Below are 12,967 nucleotides of genomic sequence, written 5' to 3' on the forward strand. Positions count from 1 at the left end.
GTCAAGCCCCCAGCATGCAAAGGGCCATGTTCGAGGTATGGTAATAAGTTTGTAGGCGGGCACATGCTTCTGTTTGGCAAAGAATTGGCAGCCCTGGCATCGACGGACTAGTTCTTCAGTGTCTTCTAGAGTGCTTGGCTAGTGTAATGCTGCTCTAAAAGCTTTGCCTATGATTGTGCACGAAGATGCGTGGTTGCCGCAGATTCCTTTGTGTATCTCCTCCAGTATGTCCTTGCCGTCTTCTCGTGTGACACATTTCATGAGTACTCCTGATGATGCACCTCATCTGTAGAGCTTGTCTCCAACTAGGACATAGTTCTTGCTTCGTCGAAGGACCTGCTATGCCTGCAGCTTCTTCGAGGGTAGTTTTTGATCTTTTATGTAGTCGATGAACGAATTTCTCCAATCCATGTCAATCATCATCACCTCCTGATCTGGTGCCTTGAGTCCGCAATCGGTGGCTGTAACGGGTGTTGGTTCTGCTATGGATGGCTTGCGGAGTTCATGGATGAAGACTCCTACTGGCACTTGAGCGCGAGTTGAACCCATTTTCGACAAGACATCTACGGTGATGTTATTGTCGTGAACTACGTGGTGAAACTCTAAGCTCAAAAATTTATTTTCAAGCTTGTGTAGTTCTCTGCAATATGCGTCCATATTCTCCTTGTTGCGATCCCACTCGTCATTGACTTGGTTGATGACTACTAGTGAGTTGCCATAGACTAGCAACCTTTTGATTCCCCGTGATACCGCCAGGCAGAGCCTGTGCAGTAACGCTTCGAACTCTGCTTCGTTATTGAATGCCTCCCAGAAGATCTTAAGAACATATTTGAGTTGCTTGCCTTTCGGTGATATCAAGAGTACTCCAGCACTGGCGCCTTCGAGCTTGAGTGATCTGTCAAAATACATCACCCAATGCTCTGGGCACTCTGCCGGCGTCGGTAGTTGATTTTCCCACCACTCTGCCATGAAGTTGACTAGAGCTTGAGATTTGATCGCAGTTCTTGGTTCGAATTCGAGGGATAGCGCTCCGAGTTCTACTACCCATTTTGACATCCTGCCTGTAGCATCTCAATTGTGGAGAATCTTGCCTAGGGGGTAGTTGGTGATAATGGAGATCTTGTGTTCCTAGAAGTAGTGCCGCAGCTTCCGTGAGGTAAGTAGTATGGCATACAGTAATTTCTGGACTGGTGGGTACCGGGTCTTGGAACCTGAGAGTACTTCACTGATGAAATAAACTAGCATCTGTACTTTGTATACGTGGCCTTGTTCGGATCTCTCAACTACTATTGCCGTGCTTACGACATGAGTAGTTGCGGCGATATATAGCAGCAAGTCTTCATTAGGAGTGGGTGCCGTGAGAATTTGTGGTTTTGACAACAAATCCATTAATTGCAGCAGGGCTTTGTCTGCTTCCTCGGTCCATTGAAACTTATCTTGCCGCTTGAATAGTTTGAAAAAGGGAAGGCCCCGTTCTCTAAGCCTTGAAATAAATCTATTGAAGGCCGCCATACACACGGTCAGCTTCTAAATGTCCTTGGTACCAGACGGAGCTTGCATGTCGATGATGGCGCTTATCTTCTTAGGGTTTGCTTCAATGCCTCTATGGCTAATGATGAACCCGAGTAGTTTTCTAGATGGTATGCCAAAGACGCACTTCGTTGGGTGGAACTTCCACCGGAAAGTCCGCAGGCTAGCGAAGGTTTCTTCCAAGTCGGCGATGAGGTCATCTGGATTTCTAGTTTTGACTACAACGTCGTCCACGTAAGCCTCATTGTTGCAGTGTAGCTATTTCTCAAAACACATTTGGATTGCATGTTGGTAGGTGGTGCCTGCATTCTTTAAACCGAAGGATATCGTCGTGTAACAGAAAGCTTCGTAAGGGGTGATAAACGCAGTGTTGGCTTGATCTTCTTTCTTGAGAGCTATCTGGTGGTATCCCGAGTAGCAATCTAGGAAGTAGAGTAGTGCACATCCAGCTGTGGAGTCGATGACTTGATTGATCCTCGGGAGCCCAAAATGGTCCTTTGGACAAAGCTTGTTGAGATCTGTGTAGTCAACGCACATCCTCCATTCGTTGTTGTTCTTCTTCCGAACTAGGATGGGATTGGCGAGACACTCAGGATGGAAGACTTCTTTTATGAAGCCTGCCGCAAGTAGTTTTGCCAACTCTTTCTTGATGGCTTCCCTTCTGTCTTGGGTGAATTGTTGTAGTCGTTGTCTCTTTGGAGTAGCTTTGGGATCTACATTAAGTGAGTGCTCGATCAGCTCCTGGGGCACACCTAGCATGTCTGCTGGCTTCCATGTTAAAATGTCCCGGTTAGCCCGAAGGAAACTAATGAGTGTGCTTTCCTATTTAGCATCCAGCCCTGTGCCAATCAGTCCTGTCTTGGAGGTGTCGCCGGTATTGAGGTCAATGGCTTTAAAGTTCATGTCGTTTGCCGGCTTGACCTTGGTAGCCCCCGACTTGTTATCTGGGATTTCGAGTTCTGTCAGGGAGCTTCTTTGAAGTAGCGAAGACTTGTTGTAATTGGGTACTTGAGTAGTCGTGGCCAATTCGATGGCTTCGGTGTCGCACTCGTAGGATTTCTTCAAGTCTTCGCGGAGGGAGAGGACTCCCTTAGGTCCCGGCATCTTGAGTACTAGGTACACATAATGTGGGATGGCCATGAACTTGGCCAATGCTAGTCTTCTGAGGATGGCATGATAAGAAGTCTCAAAATCCGCCACTTCAAACTGGATGTACTTGGTCCGGTAGTGCTCCTTGGTCCCAAAGGTAACTGGCAGGACTACTTGTCTAAGAGGTATAGCCACGTTGCCTGAGACAACCCCGTAGAATAGAGAGCTCGTCGAGGTAAGCATTTGTATGATATTGAGACCCATCTTCTTTAAAGTCTTGGAGAACAAGACTTTGAGACCACTGCTGTCATCAATGAGTACTTTAGTAAGTCTGGACCTAGCAACAACTAGGTCCAGGACAAGAGGGAATCATCCTAGTTCTAAGAAATTCGTCCACTGATCCTTTCTAAAGAAGGTAATTAGCACCTCAGACCACTTAAGAGGTGTCGGGATAGCAGGTTCAATGGACATGATTTCCCGTAGTACTAGCTTTTGAGACCGCTTGGAGGTGGTGCCCGGGATTCCGCCAAAGATAACGTTGATGGTCTTGGATGGGGTCTGAAACTTGACCTCACCGTCTTCACTTTCGTTTACCTTGGCTTTTCCTTTGTCATTAGTACTCGAGGGTTCTGGCAACTCCTTCATTACTTTGCGTAGGTTGTAGCAGTCTATCGCAGCATGTTTGTGATAAGGGTGCCATGGGCATTGTTTCTTCAAAAGCTCGCTAAAAGCAGGTCTATCTTCATGTTTGCTGGAACCTTTCTTGGCTGATTGTGACATCGCTGAGATAGTGTTATCTGGCTTGCGCCTGCGGTTTTGACCTCCCGAGTAGTTATTTTGATGGTCACCATTACAGTTCTTGTCATGGTCCTAGCCATTGCTTTGATTGTTGTTGTGTTGGCTTCGATTGCGATTCTATTCGAATCTTTCAATCTCTGTCTTCTTCATCTACCCAAGATTGTGCCATGGTCTTGAGTGATTTGATGTCTTGAGAATGCCATCTGCCAAAGTCTTGGAACATGCAGCGATCGTAGAGACCATTATGAAAGTAGTCAATTATGTCCTCTTGTGAGATGTCTACGATAGTGGCCTTCTTGTTAAAAAATCAACGTAGGTAGCTTCGTAGAGTCTCATCTTGCCACTGCTTGACTTGTGCCAAGTCAATTCTATTGCCTGGATGCTGCATTGCTCCCGCATAATTGTTGGTGAACGCCTTCTTTAGGTCTTGCCAAGAGTCAATCGAGTTTGGCTTTAAGGATTCAAGCCAAGTTAGTGGTGCAGTTTCCATGCATATTGGAAAATATATGACTTTCGTGTCATCGGTGCCCCCTGCAGCTTGAACCGATAATGAGTAGCACCACAACCATTGGACTGGGTCTTGCTTTCCATCGTACTTGGAGATACCCAGGGGTTTGAATTTCTTGGGTAGGATAGTCTTTTTGACCCGACTTGTAAAGACGGGGAAGCTGCCATTGTCGTCACTCCTGTAATCATCTTCGAGTTCGCGTTCACGACACTGTCCGTTGATGATGTTTTGAGCATTGTGATTACTGTTTATCTTATGTCGGAGATCGTCGAAGTCACGTGCGGGTTTAGGATCAGCTCTGTGGTGGCGCCAGCCTCCCATAGAATTTGTCCGACTACCCTCCAGTATATCTCTGTTCTGTCTTGGGCCTTCAATTGCATCCTGGTTGTGTCTCGTGTCCTCATGTGGTCGAGCTGAGGGTCATGCATGGTCTCTGTGACTACTGCCATGCTGACTTCACACCGATGGGGTATGTGCTATTGAAGGAATCGGGTTCTGCCTATCGAGTAGTTCGTAGGCACGTTCCGCTAACTATGATAGTATTGCGGTATACTTGTCTTGTGGCATGATGCGTGTGATGAGATCAATGGAAGTGATAGTGGTGATGGGCGCCCGGTGCTGCCGCATTTGCACTGCCACAAAAGCTTTGTCTAGGTTAGTGATCGGGAGCTGACCTGCCAATTGTCAGCGATGTTCTGCTCTTGATGCATTCCTTGCTCGCCGTCGGGTTTTCTTCCCTTCGATTTATTCTGCGACGATGTTGGCAGAGAGTTCGTCCTATGAAATATCATCTAGGTGACGCTCTTGACGATGATTCCTCTCTGGCTATCGCTGTTTGCCATCCTCCCTATCACCAGCAGTGATAAGAGCAAAGAGTTCTCTATCTGGAGAATAGCTACTAGAGCTTGAATTGATGACTTTTGTGGAGCCATCATCTTCATGAAGAGGAGATAGGGGTGATCCTTCCTGTTACGGAAGAATGTTGAGGTGGGCGATGAGACATGATCCGTTATCTTGGGCCAGAAAGGATGGCTTCATGCCTGGCCAGTAGATGAATCTGCCTTGAGGTGTTGAAGTAGTCATCAGGCCCTGCTGCGGACCTGATAAAGGGGTCTCCTCGACAGAATCCGAGTGGAGATTGAAATCACGGTCCTCAAGCGTCTCCAAGTTTGTTTGCAATTTGGAGAGAGTTGCTTGATGGATAGAACTTGTGTTACGGAGTCCGAACGGGAATTGGCTCGGAGTTTGGTTTGATTCGCACGATGGCTAGATTGCCTGCTCATGGGGACCAATCCGAGTGGATGTAGAGCTCGAGTTGTACTTGGACTCACTTCTGGTTAGATCGAAAAATTTGTTGAATTTCTTGATGAAATCCTCCATGGCTTGATGATGAAGGTTGATGTCATGGAGCTTCTTCTCTAGAGCCTCCACGATGTAGCGGTGGAAGTTTCCAGCGCCGTCTGCGATGCAGACCCAGGAGCTGAAGATGAATGTTGCACCTGCTTCGAACGCAACTGCAGGCTTGATGATGACTTGAGCCATCAAACTCGCAAGGGGAATTTTGGCGACTTCTCCTACCTGGCACGCCAGCTGTCGGTGTTTGAACCCGGCAACCTACATGGGAGTACCCGCGATAGAGTTTTGGTTGGTGGGTGTCGCCAAAAATCAGGAACTTGATGGTGTACGTAGGCTTGCGATTTAGAAAGGTTTAGGCCGCTAGATCGCATAATACCCTACGTCCTGTATGTGTTTCGTTTGTTTTGGATTGAACCTGTTTGGAGGGGGTCCCTGCCTGCCCTTATATGCAGGGTGAGCAGGGTTACAGGTCGGTTGTCTTTACAAGAGTCCTAGTTAGATTTGACCAGGGAATTATATTCTAACTAGGAAGAGTAGTTCTCTTGTTCTTGACTAGTCCTTTGGACTCCATGTAGACTACGCTGTCCTGCACCGTAGCCTCCATGTGTGATACGTCTCGGTGTATAGCCCTATATGTGGATCTGTCCAACCCTTCTGGTGGGCTCATAGATGTATGTACGACAGTTAGCACTCAGAACCCCCATACAGGTCAGATCGGTCTGCCAAACTAGTTAGACTGGTTTGGCTGAGTTAGCCCCAAAACTTTCAAAGACACTTTCTCAGTCCACCTACTGGCTGAACCAACCTTAGTTAGCCGAGCAAGAATAGTTAGCACACTCAAGGGTTTTTTCAAGGCTTGTCTCGCATAGGTCAACTAAAAGCACTTTTGGTGTTGTCAATAGGTTAATGTTGCATCCCTCTTGATAGTACGGCATCCCTATACTCAAGAATAAATATAAACGCATATTATCAACTTGAGTTTGTAAGTCTTCGTCCGTGCCATACTTTGATCAATAATCACTTGAGGGCTCTTAACATTTCTATCATCATGAGCACATCCAACTTGAGCTAGTGACTTAGGATTTTCCATCATTCATGATAAGATATGCTTGAATCCTTAAGTCACTCCATTTTTATCAACCATATTAGATATAGATGCATTGCATTGCTTCCCTCGGTAAAGTTTAGATATGATACTTTGAAACCTCCCGGATACTAGCCACTTCACCTTAGCAAAATGCACATGGTCCAAGCCGTCGCTTAACCAAAGTTTTCTTAGTTCCTCGCTCTAGTATCTCGCTTGATTTCTTCACCTATTCTTGCCACTTTGAGTTTAGCTTTGCTTTTAACACCCACAATGAATCCCCTTTTGAAATCCTCTTTAAGTGCATGTTCTTGATTGATAATAGAATGATAATAGAATATACCATGAATTGCAAGCTTCCAATAGTGAGACCAATATGTAACTCAAGAGCCTATGTCTCTTTATCATACACACACAAAGTCTTGCAATACTCATTTGTGAATATCACTATTCTTTACTTAATAATCCTTTCGCTTGTCAATCAAGTTATCACATGATTTGGAAACTTTTAGATCAATCATGATAACATATCCTCAATTTCACTTCACCCTTGCTTGTCATGAATATCGCATCACGGGATCACATACTTGCTTGCTATTTTTATTGTGAGCCATATAAACATATTCAACTTATGAGATAATATCACATCATAAACATCAGAATGAAATCCTGCTCACAATCTCAAGTAAACAAGTTAGTCCTTTAATTATTTTATCATTTAATTTACTAAAATCCACTTAGGGACCTAGATGCACTTTCAGAAGAGGAAAGAGACATACATAGAGGAGTGAAACATGCACTTTTAGCTTCTCCAGTGAGAGGAGAACTCAAAAAAGTATATCAGATTTTTGTTGGGAACACAAGTACATGTGCTAATATTCTTCATACACATGTTTATATTTTATTTAGTACAAATGAAAGATCTCATGGAGCTATAAACATGATTACACCAATAAATTTTACATAAGATGTAGGGAGGTTTAGAAATTTTTTGGAATCATAGGGGGCGCATGGCCCCCGCTGGCCCCCAGCTATCTCTTGTCCTTGACGGTCTCCGAACTTAAGGTATTATCTATGTCGGTAAACTCTCAATTTGCATTTTCAAATCCTCAAACTTATCATAGAACGTAATGTGTCATCCAGATCACTAAACTGTCGAAAGGATTCCTCCTAATTCTCACGCTAGCTCTGGCCTTCTTCCCATTGTCACGTCTTTTTCCCGTGCTCTCTTTCTCTCCAACTCCAGCCCAGGCCACCGTCCTCCGTCGTCAAACATTGGACAACACCGCAACAAAGCCACACCTGCTGGCCCCAAGTCATTGTCCGCCTCCTGTGCCGCCACTCCCCTGCGAGCAAGAAAGAAGCAATGCAACTAGTGACAAGTCTAAAACCCGGAAATGCATTTTTAATAGTTTAGGGAATAGAGATCTGGATTATATCCTGGGAAAGTTCATGGACTTAAAATACATTTTAAAAGTTTGAATACCTATATGACACCTAGGATAAGTTTTAGGACCTAATAATGCATTTTGAGAGTTCGGGGAAAGGTTAAATCACTAAATGACATCCCAGAATAAGTTCACATACCACAATGCATTTTACTCTTTAAAGTATTTTCCTATAGTTATGATTTTGTACAAACACTGTAGCATAAGAGTAGTTAAGAGCCAATGGCTAATTTTAAAGACCATACCATATCAGGTCGCACCTACAGAAGCAAACAATGCAAGCTGACTCATGTGGACTGGAATTTCGTAGTCACGAGCAGTGTAGGTTCCAACTATATTTAATTTGAAGGATAACAGGGAGAAATTTAAGGTGCTCTGTTTCCATGTTTATTATTATACCATCTAAGCACGAGTTCATGACTGATAGAAACACCAGGCTCAAATTATTGAAGCGGTCATGAACTCGTGATTGGGGTAGTCTGGAACTCTAGGACCTATTATATCATAAGATTCATAACTGTGCTACCGGGCTATCGCTATATCACCAAAATACTTTGCTCTTTGCACGAACGAAGAAGCATGCAGAAAGCAAAAGGCCAACGAAACCACAACAGTATTGTCTAGTGACGAACAGCATCCTATTTTTTTTTTCTTACCATGACTCTCTACGAAACACAATCCCTGTCTTAGTGTTTTACGATGGCCCTTGCTACGAAACACAATCCCTGTCTTGGTCCCATTTGGATACCCATGTTAAAGTTTAGCACCTATCACATCGGATGTTTGGATGCTAATTAGGAGTATTAAAGATAGGTTAATTATAAAACTAATTACACAGATGAAGTCTAATTCGCGAGACGAATCTAGTAAGTTTAATTAATCCATGATTTGATAATGTGGTGCTGCGGTAACTATTTGCTAATGATGGATTAATTAAGTTTAATAGATTCGTCTCGCGAATTAGTATATGAGTTCTGCAATTAGTTTTATAATTAGTTCATATTTAATCCTCCTAATTAGCATCGAATCAACATCCGTGGTATTTAGCATCCGGTATCGAACAGTATTTGTGTTTTACCGTGGCTCTCGCTACGAACAGCATTCTTTTTCAGCGTCCCGTACATGGCGGTAAAGATTTCTGTCCTGTCAAGAACGCCGCGGCCACCAAAATTTTCAGATTCTAGGGGTGTTTGAATAGTAGGGGCTAAAGTTTAGTCCTGTCATATCGGATGTTCGGATGCTAATTAGGATGACTAAACATGAGCTAATTATAAAACTAATAGCAGAACCCCTAGGCTAAATCGCGAGACGAATCTATTGAGCCTAATTAATCCATCATTAGCGAATGGTTACTGTAGCACCACATTGTCAAATCATGGACTAATTAGACTTAATAGATTCCTCTCGATTTAGACTAGGGGTTGTGCAATTAGTTTTGTAATTAGTCTATGTTTAATACTCCTAATTAGTATCAAACATCCGATGTGACAGGATCTAAAATTTAGTCCATGCCTCCCAAACACCTCCGACTCGGTCATCACTTTGCCTTTGTCAGTTGTCACTCTCTGACTTACATCTCCTTGGCGCTGATTGCCGAACACCTAGCAGGCTACCCATCCCCAAAACCCAACGCTGCCACTGCACCTTTCCGTGCACAGAAAACACGGCCTCCCTTATCGGAACTCGACTTGGGCCTTGTTTAGTTGCCTAATTTTAGGGTGTCCAAAATACTGTAGCAACACTGTAGTGTTTCGTTTGTATTTGTGAATTATTGTCCAAATATTAACTAATTAGGCTCAAAAGATTCGTCTCGTAAAGTACAATAAAACTGTGCAATTAGTTTTTGATTTCGTCTACATTCAGTACTCCATGTATGTACCGCAAGTTTGATGTGATGGGGAATCTTCTTTTTGTATAGTGCTAAAGTTGGGATTTGGGGTGAAAAGAAGGCCTTGGAGCCAAGCAAGGCAGAGACACTCATGACCTTCCTATAATCCTATGCTATCTAGTATCTACCTCTCGGTGTGTCACACAACAACAAGATGTGACCAAGTAACATGCAGCATGCAGAAGGGAATGTGCATGCGTGCACGTTCCCCTCTCTCTCCTTCCAACAGACCACTCTGCCTGCTTTGCCTGCAAAAGTGAATGAATATATGAAACATCAGAGTTCAGAGCAGCAGGAAAACAGCAACAAGAGGAGCCTAGACACAGCCAACCAAAGGGATACATCTCGTCGTGTCCATTTCTTGGACACTGTTCAGTGGAGCCAGGCTACTTTTCGGCGTTTCGGCTTTAGCCTTTAGGGATAAGGGGGCGTCGTGTGCCGCGAGGAAGACGCCGGAGGCTGGTCTACAAGTACTGACTAACCACTGACCAGTGAGCAACCCAGCGCACTAGCTACAACTCCCATGAGTTGTTGGTCCAAGCACGCATCGGACCAATCATCCAGCATAGTGCGACGAGTGAGCTGAGGCCTGAGGTAATCAGTCCCGTCGTCTACAGACTACAGGCTAAGCTTCTAGAGGAGATATCTCAGGTGGCAGATCAGAGGAGAGCTAGAACAAAGACTACAGGATCACAGGACCTGCTCGCCGATTCGACCGGCGTGGTGATAGATGGCCGATGTTATTTAATTTGGCGCCATCTGTTTGATTGGCCCATGCAGCAAGGCAGCATCGCGACCTGAATTCTGGAGTAGTGGTGGTTGTCTAGCTAGTGCATGGCATCTTGCTTCCATTCTGCGCACCGGAGTTATCAACAACCAACCCGTGATACGATGGAGGTAGTTCTTTCTGTCTCGCGTGCTTTCCTAGGCAGATGATGCCTCCGCTTGAAGACATGTGCAGTGCTCGTTCTGCTCCGGTTGCTACGCACCACAAGCTCCTCCATCGTCATCCTGACGGCCTGATCACACAGATGGCGGCAAGGCAGCCATGGACCACGTTGCGAAGGATAGCTAGTTTGATCGACCGTATGGCTGTGGCGGAACCGCCCAAATTAACCTGACTAAAATGCATTGAAGTCGCCTGACACGCGATTATGCACTTTAAGCACGTCAACTTGGTCGACCGTCGGATTTCCTCCGATAAACCACATAACAGCATCGAGAAGCATCGCTCACGCGAAGGTGAGTAGCACAGAGATTACAACATTCCATCATGACAACATAGTTCAACAATTTATTACATCAGAGTTTTTGGAAATTCAAACCGAAATTTTGCATGGTTCGAAGTCAAAGGAAAACTAGCGGAAGCTAAACGTCGATACATGACATCATGACGGAGCTGATCATGACATCAAAAACTCCTTCCTTCGCCATCCGAGGAAAAATCCCACTCGACGGTCTAGCCTGGAGGAAGTTGGGTCGGCCAAGTGGTACCAACACCCAAGCTATTGGCATTACCTGAAAAAGATTAGCCACAATAAGGCTGAGCAACTAGTACTCAACAAGACTGACCCGTCGGAAAGACACGACCGAGACCTAGACATGCAAGGCTTTCTGGCTCTGGGGTTTTCTTGCCAAAAGCGTCTAAAGTCAGTCCTTACTTTCAACCTTTTAGCTCATGTTCTATGTTCTTTATTCATTCTAGATTAGCAACTTATACTAAACAAACATGGTTTCCAAGCAATTACTTAACAAACATAAAGATTAAAATCATCATCATGTTCCCTCTTTACTCAGTGCAGAATAGCGATCAAGTAGTCCCAATCTGTGAGAGGCAGACGAATCGATTCGAATTTTATTAACCATGCATGGCAAACCTAATCTCACGACATCCGTGCACCACGAAGGGTCGCTTCATTTGTCAGCCGTCCCCATCGATCCCTTAGGCACGTGTCAGGGCCAACTTCCTTTGGCATGCAATGCTCCACAGTCCCGGCCTATTGCTGCACTGTGACCGCACTTGCACCCACATGATGCACCATGGGAACGACGTTCCAAGGACAGCCGGAAGATATGCCACGCCCCAGTTCAATCAGGTACTAGGCTTCCCCATCCCATACTAGGTATGAGATTAGTACTTTCAAACACTTGATCACGAACGCCGACACGTTTCGACATTAGTTCAGTTTCATTTAGACAGACGGGGCAATCCACCAAGCATCGAACACTAGCCTGACCCCGTCCGTCGTCCTTATAGTTGCGACAATCTGAAACATTCAACTCCTATAACTCGCGAGTGACAGGAGATCACTCGACTTTTACAGAAACCTATTAAGCAATGCAACTACTCGGTCTTAGCAACTAGTATTCAAAAACAAGGTACTAAGTTATGCATCTAAGGTTCCATTACAACTCCTCGAAACGTAAATGCGCAATCAAGAAATCAATAAGTGGCATGAAAGTAAAATAGGGAGTTCATGCACCGGGGCTTGCCTTCAGAAAAAGCTTGCGGGTCCTCTGGGTCTTGCGCTGGTTCGGGCTCTCCTTCGAAGGGGTGCAGTTCCTCGGCGGGGTCTTCTTCCGGTGCTGGATGAAGCTCGTACGTTCCGTCGGCGAGATTCAACTCTACACGGAAATGCAATGCAGGGGTTAAATATTTTAGATGGTTATTTCACACACTCATGCTTTAACACGAACACTGGTAGCAAGGCTACAAAAAAGGTGGGGGAGTTCGACTTCTGTTGGTGGAGAGCAGGATGAGAGGGTCGGATTGGGGAAAACTTAGGGTCTGACCCTCAGGTTTTAAGGAAAACCGTACCGAGGTCCTCAGACTCAACACAGAGGAATCCTTGAAAACATTTCACCGATACCCTCGGGTCAAGGAAAAAGTTACAACCGAGCCCTCGGGCGAGGCGGAGAAAGGCTCGGCGAACTTGGCAGGGTCGGGCGAGGCGAACGGGAAAAGGTCGGGCGAGACGAAAAGAAAAGGTGTCGGGCAAACCGAAACAAAGGGTCGGGCGAAACGAAAAAGGACAGGGGTCGGGCGAAACGAAAAGGATAGGGATCGGACGAACCGAACAGAAAGGGGTCGAATGAACCAAACGGAAAGGAGTCAGACTAAGTGAAAAAGGACAGGGGTTGGGCGAGACGGAAAAGACAGGGAGGTTAAGTAGCTTACCTCCAGGTCTACCGGCGAAGCCTTGGGGCCGAGCAGGAGCAGGCTGGGGCGGGAAGGTTGTACGCACGAAGGCTTGGGCGGCGGTGAG

Source organism: Setaria viridis, chromosome 4 (assembly GCF_005286985.2).
Source record: "Setaria viridis chromosome 4, Setaria_viridis_v4.0, whole genome shotgun sequence".
Taxonomy (NCBI): domain Eukaryota; kingdom Viridiplantae; phylum Streptophyta; class Magnoliopsida; order Poales; family Poaceae; genus Setaria; species Setaria viridis.